The sequence below is a fragment of the Neofelis nebulosa genome, chromosome 10 (assembly GCF_028018385.1).
Source record: "Neofelis nebulosa isolate mNeoNeb1 chromosome 10, mNeoNeb1.pri, whole genome shotgun sequence".
Lineage (NCBI taxonomy): Eukaryota > Metazoa > Chordata > Mammalia > Carnivora > Felidae > Neofelis > Neofelis nebulosa.
The window spans coordinates 12,974,557-12,987,084 of NC_080791.1; positions in this window are offsets into that span (position 1 = coordinate 12,974,557).

The window sequence follows — 12,528 nt, forward strand, 5'->3', positions numbered from 1 at the left end:
TTATCCTCAGTTTCTTCACCTGTCGACAGCAACGATGAGGACACCTGCCTCAAAGAGCGGTCAGGAAGGTTAAACGAGTCAGTGCATGGACAGCATCTGGAACGGTGCCTGCCACAGAGCGAGCACTGTGTGAGCATCAGCTATTAGGGTTGTCACTGTCGTCCCCACTGCTACTATGAAAGCCACTGGGAAGAGATAGCAGAGGGAGCAGTACAAACACAGGAGCAGGAGAAGCAAAAAGGTCTGATTTCTTTTTCGGGTGATTTCCTCCCCCTCACACAAGACCCAGCAGCCCGGCCCCAGGCTCCTTCCTGGACGCCACCCCCAGCCTCGCTCAGGCAAAGGCCTGGCTCCACAGCACAGGCTGCGGGGAGACAGACTGGGTGGATGAGGGCCACCAGCCAGCCCAGGCCTTAGCACCAAAGATGTCCCCCGTCCCAGGAAGCTCCTTACTCCCGAGCAGATTCTCACCTATTGTCACCTCTGAGAAGAAGGCAGTGGGGCCACATGTTCGCACATATATGCAGTTACCTGGCACACAGTGCACTGGGGGCTGACTGCCCTCCTCCCTCCTTCCCTCCTTCCTTCTCTCCCTTCCTCCCTCCATCCCTCTGTCCTTCCTTCTTTTCTTCCTCCTCCCTTTCTCACACCTCCCCGCCCTCCTTCCTCCCTCCCTCCCTCCCTTCTGCTCTTATTTTATTTATTTTAGCCTGGATTCTCCTCTTCCCACCTCACCCCCTTAATGTACTCTCAAGGCAGGTGCAGACACACTCGTGAAAAAGCAGAATCCAAGGTCAGATATTAAGGGATGAAGGAAGCCTGTGAAATTACCAGGGTCTGGGGTCTGGAAGGTGGCCCAGCTCAACCTTGTTGTTTATTAATACCGAGGTTCTTGCCGGGGAGAGGAGAGGCAACATTTTTTTCCCCAAGTCCAAACTGCCCCTGGGTGGCCCTGGAGCCCTTGGCTCCTGAGGTGACTGAGGGATTGGAAGGGACAGGGGCTGGCCCCCCACACCTATGGCTCAGTGTCCCCTTCCTCTCAACATGGACTTGCATGGCTATTAATTTCATCAAGACGTTCCCGGCATGTGAGACTCCGGCTGCTTCTTGCTGCCCAGGCGTCTGTGCATGTTTGTTTAACACAGGGGGAGGAGACCAGAGAGCAAGCAAAGGCTCAGAGTTCAGGAAAGAGCGGGCTCACGTGTGCGGGTACCAGTGGGCAGGTCTGACTGACAAGATCTTTGAACAGCCCCGGCACACAGTTCTGAGAAGCCATGAAGCCAGAGTGGCAGGGAGAACAGGGCGGGAGGAAAGGGAGGTGCTGGGAGAGGGTTCCAACAGAGGGGTCCCAGGGCTGGGGCCGTCACCCTTCCTTGCCAACCCCAGGGTCTGGGGTGTGGGTGGGGCCTCACATCGGGGACCCACACAGTCTTGGAACCTCGGTCCCATCCGTGCAGGGAGAGGGGCCCCTCCCAACCCATGGTAGGTGCTGACGGGGCTCACGGCCTCTGACGGAGGACACTTGGCTGTTCTTTGTACCCCTCTCCTCAGCCTCAGCCACCCCCTCGGGGACATGATGAGTCATAAGGAACAGGGAGAGCACAGCTGAGCGCCTCTCCCCAACAGACCTGTTCTGCATTGCAGATGGCAAGAAGGAAAGGGGTTCCGGAAAGGTGTTTCCAAGATTCCAAGTGTGTTCTTTCAGTGGCTGCGTTCTCTGATCTCTGCCTCGGCTCCCTTGCACCTTTCACAAGCCGCCGCCGTGAATGGGAGGACCGGGGGCAGAAGGCTGTACCCCTCCATGGGCCAGGGACAGAGCTCTGGGCAGGAGAGAGCACTGTGCGTCGGGCCCCTGCTCTCTGCAGCCCTCTTTCTGGAGTGGAAGCCGGGCGCAGCTGCCTCCCACTACCTGTAACGTCACTCAAACTGCAGGTGCAAACCACTCCTTGCAAAGGGGTGGGGGAGGGCTGGTTTAACGGTGGACCAGCCCCGTGGGCAGGAAGCCACTCAGAGGCCCTTCCCAGGTCCCCAGGCTGGAAAGTCAGTGGGGCCACCCCGGGATTCGAAGGAAGGGGAAGCGCCTCGCCAGTTCTCTGGACGTGGAGCCTCCGCCCATCCTTGTCCTATCACCTAACAGTCCTATCACGTAAAAACCTTCTGCTTTTCCCTGCACCCAGACAAGCACTGAGCTCAATTAAACTTGTGGCACAAAGACGCGACTCAGGCAGCATTATTATCCCACCCCGCCCCCACTTTACAGGTGACAAAACTGAGGCAGAGATGGCTTCATTAACTCACTCCTAAGGACCGCACCCCCCTCCAACCTTAGGCTTTTAGGGAAGGATGCTTACCAACAACCAGAATTCCCTGGTACTGAAAGTTCTTCTACTAGTCTGACTTGCTTCCCTCCTCTACAAGGACAGCCCCTTTCCAGCTGTGAGGATCAGCTGAGAAACACATTGCCAAGGGGTCCCCTCTTCAGGTGAAGCAGGTGGTTCCAGGCAAGGCTGCCATCTTGGAGAGAAAGTCCTCAACCCAGAAACCCAAGTGGTTGGCTATATCAGGAGCTGACTCCACTATGCGTCTGTCTTTTACTGCGTGGAAGGGGAGGGGGGCTTGGAATTACTTTAGGTATAGATCTCACAATTACTCTCCCTCTCTCTAATTTGGATGTTAATGTATTAGCTGCAGCTTTGCCTTCTAGGCTAGAAATTGTTTCCCCCCGCACCCCCCCCACCCTAAAATTATACATCCAGATAGAGTAGTGTTCATTAAAGTAAGATTAGGAGAGGATAATATGTGAGAGGTATGTAATCTTTTGCAAATGGTTAGTAAATTGGAACTACCCCAATTACAATCTTGTTCATCACACAGGGCTGAATGACTCTGCCTGGGACGGGAGTCTCAGCCACAACTCTGCTCAGCTCACATTTCATAAATATTGTATACACATGATATTCTCAGCCATCTGCTTCGCTGATCGCCGAGCACATTTTCTGACTTTCTGGTTGACTGCAGAGAGTGACAGGAGCAGGGCGGCCATCCTGCCTTCGCGCCTCGAAGCCCAGCTGGGCCGGCCCTCCCCAAGGGCTCTGCGACATCATGTGCCTGAGGCACGCGCCCATGCACCTAACTCAGCACCGTGCACGGCTGGATGGGGCCCTCCTCACCGGGAAGATGCCCCCACTAATGCCTCCATGTGGCTCCCAGGGTCTCACGGAGCCGGCACCCGGGGGCTGTGGGGCTGTACTAGCAGAGATCATCTCTAGAAGGGGCACACAGAAGCTGACTTAGAGAACATGCTCCATCCCTGGCCCAGGATCGTGGGGGGCCCAGATGATGTCCTGGGTCAACTGCAGGGTTCTGCCTCTGGCTGGCAGGGGCCTCACGTGGGGTGAGACACCCTCAGTTTTCAGGGTACGCTCGGCCTCACAGCTAGGTCAGATTTTCCACCCACCCCTTTGGGTGGGCCAGAGCTGCTCCGGCCGGCCCCTTTGTTTCCCCCAAATCCCACTTCTTTCAAAGGGGCAGTGAAGTACAATGATTTAGAGTGAAGATTCTGGCCTCAGAGCGGCTTGATTTAAATCCTACCCTGCTATTGGCCAGTTGTGGGATCCTTAACAAGTAGCTTAACCAATCTGTGTTGAGCTTCCCCATCTGTAAAATGGGTATAATAATAACAATACCTACCCCTTAAGGTTGTGGTGGGTCAAGACTTAGGACAGTACCTGGCATACAGCAAGTGCTTAATGAATGTTAGCTATTATTTTATTGCAGAGGTATTTGGGATCTCAGAATTCCCCCACAAACAGCACATCTGTCAGAATCTGCATATATTTTGCTAAATGTAAACTCTATGTAGGAGAGAACCAGACAGAGAAGGGCCTGGCTCCTTGTGTTGGCAATGTGCCTGGCACCAGGTTTTACCGGGATTATTTCATTTCCTTCTCAAAGGTCTTTGAAGCATGTATGTTTTTGTGTTCATTGTACAGACGAGGAAAGTGAGGCTCAAAGCATTTTAAAAAGATTTGCTGTTGCTGCCCTTTAAACACCTGCAATGTACCGTTTTACAATAAAACCCCAAATCCTTAACACCGCTTGTAAAATCCTCCATGATCTGGCTGTAGCCCCACTGCCTTGTTCATCTACTGCTGGTCCCTGGCACTCCCACCTTGCTGGCCCGTCCCTTTGTCCACACCACATACCATCCTGCCTCAGGGACTTTGCACATGCTTGTTTCTTCTGCCTGGGCTTGACCTCCTTGCCTGTTTTTACTGAAATAATTCCTGTTCATCCCTCGCGTCTCAACTCCCACTTCTCCAGAGAAGCCTTCCTGGGACCGCCCCCCCCCCCCCCCCCCCCGCAGACCAGAGAAGACCCTGCTTCCACATGCTTTGATGGCAACCCCCATGTCTCCTTCATAGCATCTCTTGCAATTGTAGCTGAATATTCCACTGTGTGCCTGTTTGCTTCACTGAGGGCAAGACTCACGGGGGCACCGTCTGTGTTAGGAGAGGGCGGGCCATGCCACGGGGACATAAATCCCAAATGTCTTGTTTCTCTCTCATGCTGCGAGTCCCACGCGGGTCAGTGCAGACCTCCTCCACCTGGTCACTCAGGGAAGGGGAACAGGGGAGATGCAGCACCTTGTGGCCATACCATAGGGAAAACCGCCCTTCTCAGGGGCTGCCAGGGGGAGGAGAGAGACTGGAGAATCGTGTGTGGGCACATCTCCTCTGCTCTATGCTCTGCCCAACGGCGGCAAGGTGGGGAGATGTGGGGGGCAAGTGGGGTATTTGATCTGCCACAGAGACATTACCCAAGGTGTTCCCTGACATGTTCCCCGCGCCTGGCATGCTGCCTGGCACATATGGGAGCTCCCCAAGTATCTGCGGAATGGATGAGGGCAGTTGTCGGGGCAGGGCAGTGAGGATAACCCAGTGAGCGGGGGAGCTAGGCCTTCAGACCACAACCCTCCAGATTTCAAAAGCTTTGGCTTTCGCACTCTGCCTTGTTATCTCCCCAGTTGGACGGGATGCTTTTCTCCTCCCTACAGAGAGGACAGAGTAGCAGGTGGTCACATACTTGATAGATTTGTTTTTCCTGATGAAAGTAATGAAAGCTGCATGTCCCCCAATCAGCCTTGCCATGAGCCATCGAGCCACTCGCCAGAGACAAGGGGCAATTCATGTTCAGCAAACGTTTCTTAAGTGCCTACTGTGTGCTGGGTGTGCCATCTCAGCTGGTGTGCGTTGAAGCCCGGGGCTTCCTGCTTTCCGGGCAGGGGTACCGATGCTCCATGCTCGGTAGTAAAGCTGGATTCAGAGGTTGGCTGGCTCTAAGCTTCGTACCCATCCCCCCCGGCAGCCAGTAGCTCCCGGAGGATAGCAAGCCAAGCGTCAGAAGCATCTGGGGTGCTTGTGGACACGCAGGCTGCCTGGCCCCCACCCCCAGAGCTTCTGATTCAAAAGATATGGGTGGGGACTGCGACTCTGCACTGGTAATGAGCTCTAGGTGATGCTACCTGTAGGGCCAGGGCTCACCGTTGGGACGCACCTGCCGGGCAGCCTGCTGCCTGGTGGCGAGGGGCAAGGTGTGCTTCCCTCGTTAACTTGGCTCAGGTGTCTTGGCTGGGGAGGTGGGGATCAGGAACGCAACACCTCGGTGGCTGCTATTTGGCACTTCTCTGCGAGACTGCCTGCCATCCAAGTGTATAAAATGAGAGGGTTGGACTGGACGAGCTCTGAGGTGCTCTGCAGATCTGACATTCTATATTCTATGATTGGATGAACTAAACCAAAGCTACAGATCCCATTTAAGTCTCTTCCTAGGCGGGAAGTGCTACAGACTAAAAATTGTGTAACAATAAATGCCTAGGGAAGTCAAGGAGTTATCGAGTAGCCACTGTGAGCTCCGTGTACTGCAGGGCTCTGGGGAATCCAGGACAAGTGTGAGATGTGACCCAGCTGCACCAGGCACCAGCAGCCTGGCGTGGAGCGAAAACACACGCTTGAGACAATGAGAGGGAAATGTGTCAGGATGTAACCAAGTGCTAATTGGTGTGAGTCTCTTTAGGGGCTACTGGCAGGGTTTGGGAAACCCCAAGAGGGAGGTACGACTCCGGGAGCCCAGACAGACGCTTGACAAGTACCTACAACCAACATCTGTGTAACCCCGTGGCATTTTTATCTATGTGGTCGCCACAACCTGGGGGCGGGGTGGGAGGTGAGTGTTTTGAGGGTGAAGAAACAGACTCAGAGACTTGCCCAAAGCCAATTTTTATTATGAATAAGTTGGGATTTGAACCTAGGTCTGCTGACAGCAAAGCTCACGTCCTTCAGGGGACTGGGCAGGAGGGACGAGACGGATGGCACACCTTGCCCAGGCCACGTGCAGGGTTCTCAGATGGAGGAGGCGGGCTGGGTGAGGCGTATGCTAACTCAGTAGTCCCAGGAAGCCTTCCCGGGGTCCCTGATTAGGCTGGCAGTAATGCACATCATGGGATGGCTGCAAGAAGGGCTTTATATGGCTAACATGGTCATCTGCCAATGGCCTGGGGAGCAGCCAGGGCCCAGCTAGGGCAGTGCACTGTCGCAGTGCTCCTCTGGGTCCCGGAGGCTCTGGGTTTCTACTGCCTCTCTCCAGGCGGCCATCTTTGTGTGCATTGGAAAAAAGGCATGCCTTCCAAGAAGATACAACTGGGCATCAGGTCACCATGCTTGGCTAGCAGAGGGTGGGCTCTGGATCCCTGCCCTTGATCTGACACTCTTGTCAAAGAACGGTCTGTACAACTGTGTCTGGTAGCCTTGTCTCCCTCCCACCAAACATGCACACCTGGACCGTCACCCTCTCCTTACCCAGGGAATTCACTTCCTTGGGGGAACTGGAAACCTCTGTGCCTTCAAGCCACTTCGTCCCTCCTTCCCCACATGCTTTCTAACCAAATCCCTCCTATGAGGGGCTGCTGGTGGGGCTGGAAGCGTCTGGCAGAATAAAATCCACAAGGTCAGAGAGAAAGTGCAGCCAGAAGCAGTGGCTCTCTATCTGACTTTAAGGATGGTGTAACAAAGGAGACAATGCCAGGAGGCAAGGCTTTGGAGGCATCCCCTCCCCTCATCAAACTGTTAAAATGGAATACCAAGCTCAAGTCTTTATTACCAAAAAAAAAAAAAAAAAAAGTAGCAGCAGCTGAAGAGTGCAAGCCAGGGAGGGGGGAGAGAGAAGAGAGCCACACTGAAATCAATACCGGCCAGGACAAGCATTATCCCATGTGGAACACCTCAAGCCTCTGCCTAGAAAATTTGATTGGATCTTCAGAAAAACCTATTAGTGTGTTGTCAGGACCTTCTGGTGATAACTGACCAGCTCCCGCCAATCGATGTGCTTCACTTGTGTAGCTCCTGATTTTTTAACAGCATAATTGTTTTTTTAATAACAGGCTGGCTCAGCCACTCCAGCAAGCGGGGAGTCAGAGCCAGACTCCCAACTTAAAATATAGAGAAACACGAGGCTCCAGCCACTTCTTCCTAATTGCACAATTACTTTGAGGAGCGCCACGATGGAAGAAGGTGGCCGGGGGTGGGGGGGGGGGGGAGGTTTGTTGCAGCGAAGCCAAGTTAAGGAAAGTCACAGAAGTAATTACACAAGTCAAAATTATTTGCTAAATGAAATCCGTTCGTCACAAAGGAACCTTTATTTAGTTTTTAAAGAAAAAGGGCAAAAATTGCACCATCTCAGCACGGCAAGGATACCATAAAGCAACAGTGGAATTAGCGGTCAATTATTACAGCTTCTTAATTTTCAACCCGAGAGCTTGCAACGCATTTTATTTGGGTTTTTAAATGCACTGTAACAACAGCAGTATTTCCGCTCTTTACCACGCCTTGGATCTGAGATGTCTAAGTACTTTACAAACAAATAACTCCAAACAATTTGGGATTGAGGCTCTTTATAGATGGAGAGCAGGGCCCAGGGAGGAAGCAATTTGCCCAAGGTCACGGGCTGAATCAGAGGCACAGCTGGAAACACTACTCATGAATGCTGGCTCCTGGAGCCTGAGCTCATCACCACCAGCCTGCCTCCCTCCCACACACACCAAAACAAAACCCCAAAGCTGGAAGACAGCAACAGGGCAGAGAAGTCACCTGCCCTCCAAGGCCCAGGGTGTCCACACTGACAATTTGCTGAACCGATCGGAAGCTGGGCGCACAGGTCAGATATCTCTGCACACTGCCGTGGCTGAAACCAAGAGAATCAGTAGCTAATGAAAGTTTACAGTGTTCTCTGCATATTTGGGACAGCCCAGCTTTCCATCTTGATTCCCCTGAATATTTGTCAGTGTCTTGCAAAGCGTCAGCCTTCCGGGCTTGATGGCTCACTCACAGTGGGACTCTGCCCACCTGGGCTGGCTCCCTCAGGAACCTGGTGCGGTGTGCTCAGTGTTGGGGTGCAGGATTCAGAAAAGGGGAGGAGAGAGAATGAGAGGGTGGGAGGAAGGAGGCAAGAAAATAAAGACAAGGTGGGGCTGATTTCAAACTTTCGCAGGCCCTGGGACCTCCTCTTACAGAGCCTCTATCCCACATCATAGCATTTCTATTACAGTCTCCCGAATACAATTTATATGTGATTATTTGCCAGTTTGGTTGTAGTTTACTGGTTGACAACATTATAGTTTTGTAGAGATTTAATTAAACATTTAATAATTTTGATTTTACAATTTTCTTCTCTGTATTTTGGAGGGTTTTTTTGTGTTTTTTTTTTTTGTTTTTTTGTTTTGTTTTGTTTTGTTTTTCCTCTTTCCAAGTCCCAAATACGGTCACAGGCCCTGGAAATGTTTATAAGACACAGGCACTACCCACATTGACCTTGATGGGTAAAAGAGCCCAAAGAGATAGAAAAAGGGAGGGATGGGGGAAAACAAAGTTGACCAGAACAGCAAGAAAGCAGAATCAAAACCAAACTGAAACAAAAATTTAGCAAAGTGGACTGAAGGAGTTCTAGAAACTATAGAATTGCTGGTTAGAAAGAAGGAAGGCAGGCCTTACCAGGATATTTCCAGGAAAGAGAAAGACCACTCCAACCATAGATGAAAAAAAAAATTCTCTCATTATTCAATAATTTATTGAGCACACGGCCAGATACCGCACTTGGCTTCAGAGATACAGAGCTGGATCAGATACAGTCTCTACTCTCAAGGAATTTACCGTTTTATTGAGGGAGACAGAAAGGTAAACAAACAGTTCAGATATGTGATAAGGACTCAAAAGGAGGTGAGTGTGGGAGGCTGGGCAAGTTCAGAGAAGGAATCCAGGAGAAGGACGCTTGGAATATTCAAAGGCACAGAGGTGTGGACTGCAATGAGCTGGAGCTTGAGGAAGGCCCGGCAGGGGGTGCGGGTACCAGAGGGCCACTGGGTGAGGCTGAAAAGCCAAACCAAGTTGACTCAGCCTCTGAGGATTTGGATGGAATCTGAAGCCAAAAGTCAGCCAGGAGTGGTTTCCAACCAGTTTACTTCCTTTTGGGACTGTGATGGGGCCAGGGCACAGGTTTGGGGAAACCAGAGAAAAGGCTGTCCCCCTCTTGCAGTGGGAGGTAAGGGGCCTGTGTGAGGGAGGGAGCAGGATGAGGTTGGGTCAAGTTGGAGAAGCGTTTAGGGGGCAGAGGGGCAGGAGCTGGGAACGGGTTGGAAGTGGGGGATGAGGGAGAGACAGGGATGAAGGAGGACCCCAGGGCTCATGGCCGCTGACCCTGTTGTCTAGAAGAGGGAGAAGAAAGGAAGGGGCAGGTGTGGAGGAAAGTTTTCATTTCCCCAGAGCCCTGTGATCCTAAGGCGGGTGCCATGCTAGAGGGATCATGTCCCAATGAGGCCTCTGAAAAGCTGTGGGGAAAAGCCAGAAAAACTCTTTGAAGGGTGGGTAGAGTAGGGATGGAGAGAGTCACTGGTAGATTATGAGTGTTTTAGGGAGCACTCCTGGCCAAGACAGAAACAACCCAGAGGCCAAACACTAGACATCTGTTCTTTCAACCTTAGAAGAGAGGGGCTTGAAGTCAACAGGGACCCCGAGAGAACACGACTGAAACCTCTAAGACGACTCTGAGCGCAGGACTGTGGCTCCTGTTGCGATTCACGGTTGAAGGGGGTTTATTGGAAGTGAGCTAATGAAAGCTCCGAGCTATCCCCAGAAGTCTGTATGGCCCCTGGCCAGCTATACAACCTACGTAATAGCTAGTGTGATGGTGGGGTTGGATTGAGACACGGATACCTATCAATCACGGCAAATTCATTGGGTTAAACTCCCATCACCCAGAGCTGACCCTTTCCTACCGGAGGAAGTAATGAGCTAGAAATAAGTGCCATCTGAAGCTGAGTCTAAGTAAATCTGTGCTCATGGACATCTCAAGCCACAGCTTCGGTTTGAGCTTTCAAACAGATGGATACTCTAGCATGAAATTGCCAAGATTAAGAAGAGAATGCTGGTTTAATACGTGTGGCTGGGGAAATAGCCCGGGGCGGTCCGTGGAGCTGGATTCCCGAATCCTGGCCCAGGACTCGCTCAGCATTCACGGGAAGTAAACAGCCCCAGAGCGAAAGCAACTGCGTTTCTTGCCCGGTCTTTGATGTTGGCAAAGGGAAGACAAACGAGGGATCTCTGGTTTGGGGACGGCATGAATGAACCACACATGTCCATAAATAAACCAGGAGCCCTCCAAACACGTTGCTCATTTGTTCACACAAAAGCCGGGCTGGCAGCCCTCTCTCTCGCCGAGCCATGTTCACAGTCGGATCCTTAATGCATTGTGAGCGTTCAATCAAACTTTTAGTGGTGAAACTCTGGGAGCAACAAGCCAGCTAAGCCCAAACGGTCCTTTTGCTTTTCCATCTTTTGTGGCTGCCTGGCTGTGCTCTTATGGGTTTCTGTTGTCAACAAACTCCTGGCTTGCCTGTGAGCACTCCAAATTATTGAAAATGACTACAGCTTAAGACTGGCAGGATGATTGTTAAAAACAGCCCTGGCATTAATCATAGCTTAAGAGCTTTTGGAAAATGATTCTAATTCAGAAGGGGTGGCTTACAAAGAGGCTTGTCGAAAAGCGGAGCAGACATCAAATTCTGAAAGGCGAAAAGCCTCCTTGGTACCCACACCTGGCTCCTTCTGAAATCCAGCTGGCAGACGTCTGTGGGGGGCACAGCTCGTCCCCACCAGCTCAGCCCATCTGAGACCACCTTGGGTTTTCTGCGAGTCTCATGGCACCCCGGGCCCCTGAGCTGGGGGCCCCTGAGACGGGAAAGACTTCTCGGGAGTACCTACAGTTAGAAGTCTTACTGGCTGTCCTTGGAATAAGGAGGAGGTGGCCTGGCGCCTGGTATTCTGTCAAGAGTTGGAACGCCTTAGACCGGTGCTGAAATAAGCTGTGTGCACAGAGGCAGCTGCGTGGGCAAACACATGGTCAGCATTTGCAAGGAGCCAGGCAGGGCAACGAGCTAATACTTCTGCCTTTTGCCTGCCTGGCACAACAAAGGAGAATGATTTTTGCCATCAGCATTCTCCCTATCACGGACTCATCGCACAATTTAGTATGATTAATGGTTTCCATTTAGGAGAAGCCGAGAACGAGAAGAGTGGGGGCGCGCCAGCAACCGGCTGGGGGTGTTCGCGGTTACAACTAGTGTGCAATTGCAAGGGCAAAGGGGACGCGGCCGGTGCCTGCCGGCCGTGCCCTCCACCTTCCCTTCCCCGCACGACTGGGGAGGCACTGTAGGGCGAAGAAGCGCATGGCTTTTGACATGCATTTGCACAAACAAGTCTGAAAACTGCCCCCTTGTGATGCACTGTCTGCTGTTTCGTCCTTGTAGCCTTGAAACATTTGTGACCAGAAGCGACTCCCTCTTGACCTGCCAAAGGGAGCTTCGTTCCTGGAAGTTCCTACCTAAGGGCTGGGTCTGAGGCAGCGCGGTGGCGGGCGGTACGGTGGGAGCTAGCAAACTAACCCACCACCTCTGTCTCTGGAGCCTGCAGGCTGGAAGACCTAGTCTCAGCTCCCATCTGCTGGCTTTCTGGGGAATTCTTCTTCTCCGCTCTGCAGGATCCTTTTCGTCCCACTTCTGATGGCACGGCTTCTGGTCGGATCTCACAGCTGCTGGAGGTGAGCGGTGAGACCGTGGCCGCCATAGCCAGAGACTTGTGGGTGCTGATAGAAACCAACCGGGAAAACAGAGGATTCAAGAGCGTCTGCATTTTTTTTTTTTTTTTAAAGCAATAGCTTTTGCAACTGAAGCCAGAAAAGGGAAAAAATCGGTGATCTTGGCTGGGTCTAACGTGACTCAAGACCCTTCTCGATGCATTGGTGTCTCTGCAAGGAAATCTATTATTTTCCATAAACTGTCTTAAGCATCTCCCGGGCTACATTTCTGGCTGTGTTAAGAATCAAGCCATCAAGAACAGCTGTGAATGTTATACACTTTCAGCAGCAGCAATGGGCTTTGGCAGGAAAGTGGGAGCAAAAAAACCCAAGTAGGACATTTCAGTT